Raw genomic sequence first — 13,938 nt, 5'->3', positions numbered from 1 at the left:
AGATTGACTTTTATTCCACCTCCTTAAACGATGTTTAACACATAAGTCTGTCTGCAGACAGACCACACCACACCAGACCAGACCACACCAGACCACACCAGACCACACCACACCACACCAGACCACACCACACCACATCAGACCACACCAGACCACACCAGACCACACCAGACCACACCACACCACACCACACCACACCAGACCACACCAGACCACACCAGACCACACCACACCACACCACACCAGACCACACCAGACCACACCACACCAGACCACATCAGACCACACCACACCAGACCAGACCAGACCAGACCACACCACACCAGACCACACCACACCAGACCACACCAGACCACACCACACACCAGACCACACCCCACCAGACCACACCACACCAGACCACACCCCACCAGACCACACCCCACCAGACCACACCACAGCAGACCACACCACACCAGACTACACCAGACCACACAACACCACACCACACCAGACCACACCAGACCAGACCACACCAGACCACACCACATCAGACCACACCAGACCACACCAGAACAGACAACACCAGACCACACCACACCAGACCACATCAGACCACACCACACCAGACCACATCAGACCACACCACACCAGACCACACCAGACCACACCAGACCACACCAGACCACACCAGACCAGACCACACCAGACCAGATCAGACCACACCAGAACAGACCACACCAGACCACACCACATCAGACCACACCACACCACACCAGACCACATCAGACCACACCATAACAGACCACACCACACCAGACCACACCAGACCACACCACACCACACCAGACCACACCACACAATACTACACCAGACCTCACCAGACCACATCAGACCACACCAGACCACACCACACCAGACCACACCACACCACACCAGACCACACCACACCAGACCACACCAGACCACACCACACCAGACCACACCACACCAGACCACACCAGACCACACCACACCAGACCACACCACACCAGACCACACCACACCAGACCACACCACACCAGACCACACCAGACCACACCACACCAGACCACACCCCACCAGACCACACCCCACCAGACCACACCACAGCAGACCACACCACACCAGACTACACCAGACCACACCACACCACACCAGACCAGACCACACCAGAACACACCAGACCAGACCACATCAGACCACACCAGACCACACCAGAACAGACCACACCAGACCACACCACACCAGACCACATCAGACCACACCACACCACACCAGACCACACCACACCAGACCACACCAGACCACACCAGACCACACCAGAACAGACCACACCAGACCACACCACACCAGACCACATCAGACCACACCAGACCACATCAGACCACACCAGAACAGACCACACCAGACCAGACCACATCAGACCACACCACACCAGACCACATCAGACCAGACCACACCAGACCACACCACACCACACCAGACCACACCACACAATACTACACCACACCAGACCTCACCAGACCACACCAGACCACATCAGACCAGACCACACCAGACCACACCACACCAGACCACACCACACCAGACCACACCACACCAGACCACACCACACCAGACCACATCAGACCACATCAGACCACACCACACCACACCAGACCACACCAGACCACATCAGACCACATCAGACCACATCAGACCACATCAGACCACACCACACCAGACCACATCAGACCACACCAGACCACACCAGACCACACCACACCACATCAGACAACACCAGACCACACCACACCAGACCACATCAGACCACACCACACCAGACCACACCACACCACACCAGACCACACCACACCAGACCAAACCAGACCACATCAGACCACACCACACCAGACCACATCAGACCACACCAGACCACACCAGACCACACCACACCACACCACACCACACCACACCTAGACCACACCTCACCACATCAGACAACACCAGACCACACCAGACCACATCCGACCACACCAATCCACACCAGACCACATCAGACCACATCAGACCACACCACACCAGACCACACCAGACCACATCAGACAACACCAGACCACACCACACCACACCAGACCACACCAATCCACACCAGACCACACCAGACCACACCACACCAGACCACACCACACCAGACCACACCAGACCACACCAGACCAGACCACACCAGACCAGACCAATCCACACCAGACCACACCAGACCACACAGACCACACCACACCAGACCACACCAGACCACACCAGATCACACCAAACCACAACACACCACACCAGACCACATCACAGTAGACCAGACCACACCAGTCCACACCAGACCAGATCACACCAAACCACACCAGTCCAGACCAGACCATACCACACCAAACTTCACCCCACCAGACCACTCCACACCACACCAGACTAGTCCAGACCACACCAGACCAGACCAGACTAGTACAGACCACACCAGACCCCACCACACCAGACCACACCAGACCAGAACACACCAGACCACACCACACCAGACATACCATTGTCACCTCACTTCGAGTTCTTAGGAAGCTATACAGTATTTCGTTTTTATGTTTTATTTCTTATATTGTTACCCCAGGAAATCTTAAGTCTTATTACATACAGCCGGGAAGAACTATCGGATATACAGTTGAAGTCGGAAGTTTACATACACCTAGGTTGGAGTCATTAAAACTCGTTTTTCAACCACTCCACAAATTTCTTGTTAACAAACTATAGTTTTGGCAAGTCGGTTAGGACATCTACTTTGTGCATGACACAAGTAAATTTTCCAACAATTGTTTACAGACAGATTATTTCACTTACAATTCACTGCATCACAATTCTATTGGGTCAGAAGATCACATACACTAAGTTGACTGTGCCTTTAAACAGCTTGGAAAATTCCAGAAAATGACTTCATGGCTTTGAAGCTTCTGATAGGCTAATTGACATAATTTGAGTCAATTGGAGGTGTACATGTGAATGTATTTCAAGGCCTACCTTCAAACTCAGTGCCTTTTTGCTTGATCATCATGGGAAAATCAAAAGAAATCATCCAAGCTCTCAGAAAAATAATTGTAGACCTCCAAATGTCTGGTTCATCCTTGGGAGCAATTTCCAAACGCCTGAAGGTACCATGTTCATCTGTACAAACAATAGTATGCAAGTATAAACACCATGGGACCACGCAGCCGTCAAACCGCTCAGGAAGGAGACGCGTTCTGTCTCCTAGAGATGAACGTACTTTGGTGCGGAAAGTGCAAACCAATCCCAGAACAACAGCAAAGGACCTTGTGAAGATGCTGGAGGAAACAGGTACAAAAGTATCTATATCTGTCACGTTCTGACCTTAGTTCCTTTTTTATGTCTTTATTTTAGTTTGGTCAGGGCGTGAGTTGGGGTGGGCATTCTATGTTGTTTTTCTATGTTTTGTTCTGTATGTTATATTTCTATGTGTTTGGCCTAGTATGGTTCTCAATCAGAGGCAGGTGTCAGTCGTTGTCTCTGATTGGGAGCCATATTTAGGTAGCCTGTTTTCTATTGTTTTTTCCTGTTTTTGTGGGTGATTGTTTCCTGTTTCCGTGTTTTCCGTTTCAGTGTTTTCACCATTCGGGACTGTTTCGGTTTTTATTTTGATTCTCTTGTTCTTTTGTATTTTGTATTCATTCTTATTAAAATATATTATGGATACGTACCACGCTGCATTTTGGTCCTCCTCTCCTTCCACCAACGAAAGCCGTTACAACATCACAGTAAAACAAGTCCTAAATCAACATAACCTGAAATGCCGTTCAGCAAGGAAGAAGCCACTACTCCAAAACCGCCATAAAAAAGCCAGACTACGTTTTGCAACTGCACATGGGGAAAAAGTTCATACATTTTGGAGAAATGTCCTCTGGTCTGATGAAACAAAAATAGAACTGTTTGGCCATTGTGACCATCGTTATGTTTGGAGGAAAAAGGGGAAGGCTTGCAAGCCCAAGAACACCATCCCAACCGTGAAGCACGGGGGTGGCAGCATCATGTTGTAAGGGTGCTTTGCTGCAGGAGAGACTGGTGCACTTCATAAAATAGATGGCATCATGAGGCAGGAAAAGGGTTAGGGTTGTGGAAATGTGGAAATATTGAAGCAACATCTCAAAACATCAGTCAGGAAGTTAAAGCTTGGTCGCAAATGGGTCTTCCAATTCGACAATGACCCCAAGCATACTTCCAAAGTCGTGGCAAAATGGCTTAAGGACAACAAAGTCAAGATTTTGGAGTGGCCATCACAAATCCCTGACCTCAATCTTATTGAAAATGTGTGGGCAGAACTGAAAAAGTGTGTGCAAGTAAGGAGGCCTACAAACCTGACTCAGTTACACCAGCTCTGTCAGGAGGAATGGGCCAAAATTCACCCAACTTATTGTGGGAAGCTTGTGAAAGGCTACCCGAAACGTTTGACCCATGTTAAACAAGTTAAAGGCAATGCTACCAAATACTAATTGAGTGTATGTAAACTTCTGACCCACTGGGAATGTGATGAAAGAAATAAAAACTGAAAGAAATCCTTCTCTCTACTATTATTCTGACATATCACATTCTTAAAATAAACTGGTGATCTTAACTGACCTAAGACAGGGAATTTTTACTAGAATCAAATGTCAGGAATTGTGAAAAACTGAGTTTAAATGTAGTTGGCTAAGGTGTATGTAAGCTTTCAACTTCAACTGTACATGTGATATGAGTAATGTAAGATGTGTAAACATTATTAAAGTGTCATTTTTTAGAGTGGCATTTTATAAAGTGACTAGTTATCCATTCATTAAAGTAGCCAGTGATTGGGTCTCAATGTAGGCAGCAGCCTCTCTGAGCCAAACAGTTATATTTTTGTTTCATCAGACCAGAGGACATTTCTCCAAAAAGTAAGCTTTGTGATGGCCACTCCAATACCTTAACTTTGTTGTCCTTAAGCCATTTTGCCATAACTTTGGAAGTATGCTTGGGGTCATTGTCCATTTGGAAGACCCATTTGCGACCAAGCTTTAACTTCCTGACTGATGTCTTGAGATGTTGTTTCAATATATCCACATAATTTTCCTTTCTCATATACCTTGTGAAGTGCACCAGTCCCTCCTGCAGCAAAGCACCCCACAACATGATGCTGCCACCCCCGTGCTTCACGGTTGGGATGGTGTTCTTGGCCTTGTAAGCTTCCCCCTTTTTCCTCCAAACATAACGATGGTCATTATGACCAAACAGTTATTTTTGTTTCATCAGACCAGAGGACATTTCTCCAAAAAGTACAATCTTTGTCCCCATGTGCATTTGCAAAACGTAGTCTGGCTTTTTTATGGTGGTTTTGGAGCAGTGGCTTCTTCCTTGTTGAGCGGTCTTTCAGGTTATGTCAATATAGGACTTGTTTTACTGTGGATATAGTTACTTTTGTACCTGTTTCCTCCAGCATCTTCACAAGGTCCTTTGCTGTTGTTCTGGGATTGATTTGCACTTTTCGCACCAAAGTACGTTCATCTCTAGGAGACAGAACGCGTCTCCTTCCTGAGCGGTTTGACAGCTGCGTGGTCCCATGGTGTTTATACTTGTGTACTATTGTTTGTACAGATGAGCGCGGTACCTTCAGGCATTTGGAAATTGCTCCCAAGGATGAAACAGACTTGTGAGGTCTACAATTTTGTTTCTGAGGTCTTGGCTGATTTCTTTTGATTTCCCATGATGTCAAGCAAAGAGGCACTGAGTTTGAAGGTAGGCCTTGAAATACATCCACAGGTCCACCTCCAATTGACTCAAATTATGTCAATTAGCCTATCAGAAGCTTCTAAAGCCATGACATAATTTTCTGGAATTTTCCAAGCTGTTTAAAGGCACAGTCAACTGAGTGAATGTAAACTTCTGTCTGTAAAAAATTGTTGGAAAATTTACTTGTGTCATGCACAAAGTAGATGTCCTAACCGACTTACCAAAACTATAGTTTGTTAGCAAGACATTTGTGGAGTGGTTGAAAAACTAGTTTTAATGATTCCAACCTAAGTGTTTGTAAACTTCCGACTTCAACTGTATATATTGTATTTTGTACCATCTTTTGCACCTTGCCTATGCCGCTCATCCATATACTTACATGTACATATTCTCATTCACCCCTTTAGATTTGTGTGTATTAGGTAGTTGTTGGGGAATTGTTAGATTACTTGTTAGATATTACTGCGCTGTCAGAACTAGAAGCAAAAGTATTTCGCTATGCTCGGATTAACATCTGCTAACCATGTGTATGTGACAAATAAAATTTGATTTGATTTGACCAGACCACACCAGACCCGTCTCGATGTCTTTGGTGGTGGTCTACACCAGAGCCTAGTGACACCACCGCCCACCGCCCATCTCCCATTTTGCCCGTCTCCCATCTCATTCGTTTCTATGTGTTTTCTGCCTTGGGATGCCTGTAACTGTAGTGTTTACTGTAGTGTTTACTGTAGTGTTTACTGTAGAGTAACTGTTGTGTAACTGTTGTGTAACTGTTGTGTGACTGTTGTGTGACTGTAGTGTGACTGTAGTGTGACTGTAGAGTAACTGGAGTGTGACTGTAGTGTAACTGTAGCGTGACTGTAGTGTTGGTGTGGTAGTATACAGTACACCGTAGCCTTCGAATGACACCACCCTCCCTCCTCCTTTTTCACTCCGTTTCAGCCCCTTTAGGTGTCCATTACAGGGTGAAACCTGCTTAGCAATGTCCTGTTTCAACAGCCCTCCAAGGCATCTGCAAACAACTTAAAATAGTACCTCTGCTCAGGGCTGGTACTCAGTTACTTAGCATGGTGTTCAATCACACGGAGAGGGACATGCAAATATTGGTATGGCAATTAAGGCCAATCCTGTTTGCCCTAAAGTAGAAGGGTAACACTATCTCTTCCATTATGAGGCCTGTAAACTCTGGTGCTGCCTGCCTGCCAGGCACTGAGAAGAAGGGGAAGAGGGGGGGGGGGGGGTTTCAGCCGTTAAAAGGTTTAGGCCTAGTACCTTCTAACAATGACGAGAGAGAGGCTCACTTTCCTCATAGCTCGTCCTTCCTTCGTCGTGTAAATGCATTCGTAATGCGAGGAGATAGAAAGCTCCCCCTCCTCCTCCTCCTCCACCCCCCCATCCTGTCTCTCTCGCTCTGTCTTTCCCTTGGGGTCCCCATGGACTCAAATTGGGAGACATTTTAGAGGATACTGCATTACCTTAACAATAACACAAAAAAAAACTGCCACCTCCCCCTCTACATGTGAAACCCAATACTCTCCTATACTATGCTTACCCTCTTTAGAGAAAAGACAACATTCCAACAACCTATTGTGGGTCTCTCATCCTGGGGACAGCAGTATCAAATATGAAAGATATTGTTAGCAAATGATTTAGTATATAAAGTATGTATGCATGTACAGTACCAGTCAACAGTTTGGACATACCTAGTCATTCAAGGTTTTTTTTTAATTTTAATTTTTTACTATTTTCTACATTGTAGAATAATAGTGAAGATATCAACACTATGAAATAACACATATGGAATCATGTAGTAACCAAAATATATTTTATATTTGAGATTCTTAAAAATTGCCACCCTTTGCCTTGACAGCTTTGCACACCCTTGCCATTCTCTCACCCAGTTTCATGAGGTAGTCACCTGGAATGTATTTCAATTAACAGGTGTGCCTTGTTAAAAGTTAATTTGTGGAATGTCTTTCCTTCTTAATGCATTTGAGCCAATCGGTTGTGTTGTGACAAGGTAGGGGTGGTATACAGAAGATAGCCCTATTTGGTAAAAGACCAAGTCCATATTATGGCAAGAACAAATCAATTAAGGTAAGAGAAACGAAAGTCCATTACTTTTTAAGACATGAAGGTCAGTCAAATCCAGAAAATTTCATGAACTTTCAAGTTTCCTCGACGCTGGCGCAAAAACAATGCAGTGCTATGATGAAAGTGAATCTCTTGAGGACCGACACAGGAATAGAAGACCCAGAGTTACCTTGCTGCAGAGGACAAGTTCATTACAGTTACCAGCCTCAGAAATTGAAGCCCAAATAAATGCTTCACAAAGTTCAAGTAACAGACACATCTCAACATCAACTGTTCAGAGGAGACTGTATGCATCAGGCCTTCATGGTCGGATTGCTGCAAAGAAACCACTACTAAAGGACACCAATAATAAGAAGAGACTTGCTTGGGCCAAGAAACACGAACAACGGAAATTAAACCGGTGGAAATCTGTCCATTGGTCTGATGAGTCCAAATTTGAGATTTTTGGTTCCAACTGCCGTGTCTTTGTGAGATGCAGAGTAGGTGAACGGATGATCTCCGCATGTGTGGTTCCCACCGTGAAGCATGGAGAAGGAGGTGTGATGGAGTGGGGGTGCTTTACTGGCGACACTGTCAGTGATTTATTTGGAATTCAAGGCACACTTAACCATCATGGCTACCACAGCATTTTGCAGCGATATACCATCCCATCTGGTTTGGCTTAGTTGGACTATCATTTGTTTTTCAACAGGACAATGACCCAACACACCTCCAGGCTGTGTAAGGGCTACTTGACCAAGAAGGAGAGTGATGGAGTGCTGCATCAGATGACCTGGCCTCTACAAACACCCGACCAGGTGGTTTGGGATGAGCTGGAACAAAGAGTGACGGAAAAGCAGCCAACAAGTGCTCAGCAAATGTGGGAACTCATTCAAGACTGTTGGAAAAGCATTCAGGGTGAAGCTGGTTGAGAGAATGCCAAGCGTGTACAAAGCTGTCATCAAGGCAAAGGGTGGCTACTTTGAACAATCTCAAATATGTAATACATTTTGATTTGTTTAACACTTTTTTGGTTACTACATGATTCCATATGTGTTATTTCATAGTTTTCATGGCTTCACAATTTTTCTACAATGTAAAATATAGTAAAAATAAAGAATAACCCCTTGGAACAAGTAGGTGTGTCAACTTTTGACTGGTACTGCACATGTAAATTGTGATTAAAACAAAACCATATGTTATGAGAGGGAAAAGTATATGATTTTTGTAGAATTTAGACCATTTTGGACCAAGGGTAGACATATAAATGATATACTGTATAAGCTATCAAACTTTACAGCATGGCGACGTGGACAATACTGTCACTAGCTAGGGCTTAGTGTGGACCTTTTTAAAGTGCTACATTGATTTAGCAAACCATAGAAGTGTCCTCATACAGAATGTTCCTAAAGCAATCTATATTTAGCTTTACATTTTCTCTGATTGGACCATTGAAAAGCATTGGACCCCTTCTTGTGTAAGACTGTGGTAACAATAACAATGCATTAAGTGTCCTGTGCCATGCTTCAACACTCAGAGCCTCTTCTTAAGTGCTGAACCAGTCGGACTGACAGCCGCTGAAAGCATTGACTACTCTGCTGCAGACTCCTATGGAGAAACCACTCACACACACACACACACACGTAGGTACACAAGCAAGCAAGCGAACACACACACACACACACACACACACACACACACACACACGCACACACAGAACCGCACTCACACACCCACAGACACACAAATCAGAATTATAACTCAGAGGATTTGATTTTTTCTCAAAAAGAGGAAACAGGTCATGTTGCTAGTACTGTGTGAAGTCATGTTAGGATTAGAACATTATTCATGAAGATAACTACCTACGGTAATTCCTGTGTGCTTCTGAAGCTGTGCAGATCTTCTCCAGCCCTGAATTCTAAGGGGCCATAAAGGCATCCTTGCCTGGTGGCCTATCAGAGAGGGGACAGCCAGAGTCGCACAGAGGAAAATAGCCAACCAGCCGCCCTGGCAACGCACAGATTTATCTTGGGAGAACTTCATCTAACTCTGAAACTCTTCTCAGAAAAGGGACTCCACTAATGTTCTGTCCAATACTGCCCAGGCCAACTCAAACACCACATGCTCATACTGACCAATGAATCAGCTGACCTCACCATATGGTACACTGTCCTAGACTAGCGGTCCTAGATTTGTTTGTGCTGCAGCAAACTCATATGGTTGTCTGTTTGGCTAGATAACGATCGTAGGATTTGGCTATACAGCACAAACAGATTTTGGACCACCAGGCTAACTTTGTCCTTGGCGTCATCTGACAGCCAGTGACTCCTACTGCCAACCCTAACCCTGTCTTTGTCTCTAGTGTGGGCCTGCCTGCCACCTCTGAGCAGAGGGCTAACCCCTCCATAAGAACACCAAAAGGTCACCAACTGCTACTTAACCAGCCATACTGTATGATGTGAAATGTACAGATGAGGATTAATTTGAATATTCCCTCAACTTGTTCTTTTGTGGTTCTTAGTATTTTGTGCATTCAAACTTTTCCCATTCATAGCTTGGTTTGTCTTACAATATATTACAATTTCAGTTTCCCTGAACGGGAATAAAATATAAAGGAGCGAAAAGAAGCTCATATTTAATAAGAATCTTAGCACCTTACTCCCTCTTTTCAGGTAATATTGCTGTGGGAATGTGTTGCCAATGTATAATATATCACATAGTTGAGTATATACCAGAAATGTATGATTTCTGGAAAACTCTTTGAAGTTGGAACCATAAAGGGCAGTAAATCAGGAAGTTGCCAGCTGTCTCCAGGGGTGGACATTAAAGGGCAGTAAATCAGGAAGTTGCCAGCTGTCTCCAGGGGTGGACATTAAAGGGCAGTAAATCAGGAAGTTGCCAGCTGTCTCCAGGGGTGGACATTAAAGGGCAGTAAATCAGGAAGTTGCCAGCTGTCTCCAGGGGTGGACATTATCCCTTATTTTTAGCACTAAATAGTCTCCATATATACAGTGCATTCGGAAAGTTTTCAGACCCCTTGACTTTTTCTACATTTTGTTACGTTACAGCCTCATTCTAAAATGGATTAAATAACAAAATCTCTTCAATCTGCACACAATACCCCATGATGACAAAGCAAAAGCAGGTTTTTAGAAAATGTATGCAAATACATTAAAAATAAAAACCATAAGTATCACAATTTCATAAGTATTCAGACCCTTTACTCAGTACTATGTTGAAGCACCTTGGGCAGCAATTACAGCCTTGAGTCGTCTTGGGTATGACGCTACAAGCTTGGCACACCTGTATTTGGGGAGTTTCTCCCATTATTCTCTGCAGAGCCTCTCAAGCTCTGTCAAGTTTGATAGGGAGCAACCCTGCACAGCTATTGTCATGTCTCTCCAGAGATGTTTGATCGGGTTCAAGTCCGGGCTCTTTCTGAGCCACTCAAGGACATTCAGAGACCTGTCCCAAAGCCACTCCTGCGTTGTCTTAGCTGTGTGCTTAGGGTCATTGTCCTGTTGGAAGGTGAACCTTCGCCCCAGTCTGAGGGCCTGATCACCCTGGAGCAGGTTTCCATCAATAATATCTATGTACTTTGCTCTGTTCATCTTTCCCTCGATCCTGACTAGTCTCCCAGTCCCTGCCGCTGAAAACATCCCCACAGCACGATGCTGCCACCACCATGCATCACCATAGGGATGGTGCCAGGTTTCCTCCAGACGTGACGCTCAGTTCAGTCTTGGTTTCATCAGACCAGAGAATCTTGTTTCTCATGGTCTGAGAGTCCTTTAGGTGCCTTTTAGCAAACTCCAAGCGGGCTGTCATGTTCCTTTTACTGATGAGTGGCTTCTGTCTGGCCACTCTACCATAAAGGCCTGATTGGTGGAGAGCTGCAGAGATGGTTGTCCTTCTGGAAGGTTCTCCCATCTCCACAGAGGAACTCCAGAGTTTTGTCAGAGTGACCATCGGGTACCCTGAACAAGGCACTTCGCCCCCAATTGCTCAGTTTGGCCGGGGGAGTCATGGAGGTTCCAAACGTCTTCCATTTAAGAATGATGGAGGCCAATGTGTTCATCAATGCTGCAGAAAGTTTTTGGTACCCTTCCCCAGATCTGTGCCTCGACACAATCCTGTCTCGGAGCTCTACGGACAATTCCTTCGACCTCATGGCTTGGTTTTTGACATGCACTGTCAACTGTGGGGCCTTATATAGGCAGGTGTGTGCCTTTCCAAATCATGTCCAATCAATTGAATTTACCACAGGTGGACTCCAATCAAGTTGTAGAAACATCTCAAGGATGATCAATGGAAACAGGATGTACCTGAGCTCAATTTCGAGTCTCATAGCAAAGGGTCTGAATACTGATGTAAATAAGGTCATTTATTTTGTAAAACAGTTTTCGCTTTGTCAGTATGGGGTGTTATGTGTAGATTGATGAGTATTTGTATTTATTTAATCAATTTTAAAATAAGGCTGTAACGTAACAAAATGTGGAACGAGTCAAGGGGTCTGAATACTTTCTGAATGCACTGTACTTCTCAAAAAAATTCAACTGGTACTGGGGGATGAGTATTGTGAGGCCTTTGGGGTCAAAGAGCAAAATGAAGAACACCATAGTTTTCGTACGAGTCTCATCTTTCCATAGAGGGGTCATAATAGTTTCATAGACCAAACTATTATTGCGACTCCAAGTTTACTTTGATATGGTGTTTATTAATTCAATATTTGTGCATAAAAGTTCTTGAATAGTTCATTTTACGGACATAAAAATATCCCAGCTTGTCTAGAGTATTTTGTTGACATTTGGAAAGTTTACCACCAGGGTGGATTTTTTAAATTTTTTATCCGACATGTACTTTACTCGCATAAAAAGGTTTGATGGAAACCTGGTTACAGAGACTTATTTAAGTTTTGGTTATTTTTTTTGGGGGGGGGGGCTGTTTTTCCATGAATACACCCCATTGGTTTTATAATGAGTTTAAAAAAAAAACATATACATATACTAGCCAATAGAAATTCATTGAATAAAACATTTATACATGGCAAAACAGACATCATGAGGAGTAAGGTTTTTGTAAAGTGTCTGTCCTATATCTACGACACACTGTATAAGAAAAATCTGGAAATATTTGTGTTTTTTGGACACATATTTAAACCCCTATTTTTGGTGGGCACAAAACTACCTTCATTCTTCCATTCATTTGTTTAAACCGGTACCGGTTACCGGTTACCTTCAGACGAGTCCCGTCACACTTGTGGGGGTCAGAGAACAAAGACCACCAAGGTGTTCGTGAATCTTCCCTTTCCATAGCGGGGTCATATTAGTTTGTAGCCCGAAACGGTTCAGACGCTACAGACAGAAGTTGGTACATTGGCGGTACAAACTTCTGACGAGTCCCGTGGACATTACAGGGAAGTAAATCAGGACGTTGCCAGCTGTCTCCAGAATTGGCTGCATCAGGTAGTGTTATCTCTACAATTACATGGAAGGGAGTGGGATCTGTTTAGGATCTATCTGTCTCTTCTCTATTCCATCACAGACAGACAGACACACAGACACACAGACACACACACACACACACACACAGACAGACAGACAGACAGACAGACAGACAGACAGACAGACAGACAGACAGACAGACAGACAGACAGACAGACAGACAGACAGACAGACAGACAGACAGACAGACAGACAGACAGACAGACAGACAGACAGACAGACAGACAGACAGACAGACAGACAGACAGACAGACAGACAGACAGACAGACAGACAGACAGACAGACAGACTGACTGACTGACTGACTGACTGACTGACTGACTGACTGACTGACTGACTGACTGACTGACTGACTGACTGACTGACTGACTGACTGACTGACTGACTGACTGACTGACTGACTGACTGACTGACTGACTGACTGACTGACTGACTGACTGACTGACTGACTGACTGACTGACTGACTGACTGACTGACTGACTGACTGACTGACTGACTGACTGACTGACTGACTGACTGACTGACTGACTGACTGACTGACTGACTGACTGACTGACTATCCTGCACTTTTGAGCCTCGTACCCAAGA

This window comes from Salvelinus namaycush, chromosome 10, assembly GCF_016432855.1.
Source record: "Salvelinus namaycush isolate Seneca chromosome 10, SaNama_1.0, whole genome shotgun sequence".
NCBI classification, from domain to species: Eukaryota; Metazoa; Chordata; class Actinopteri; order Salmoniformes; family Salmonidae; genus Salvelinus; species Salvelinus namaycush.
This window is presented reverse-complemented; position numbering follows the sequence as displayed.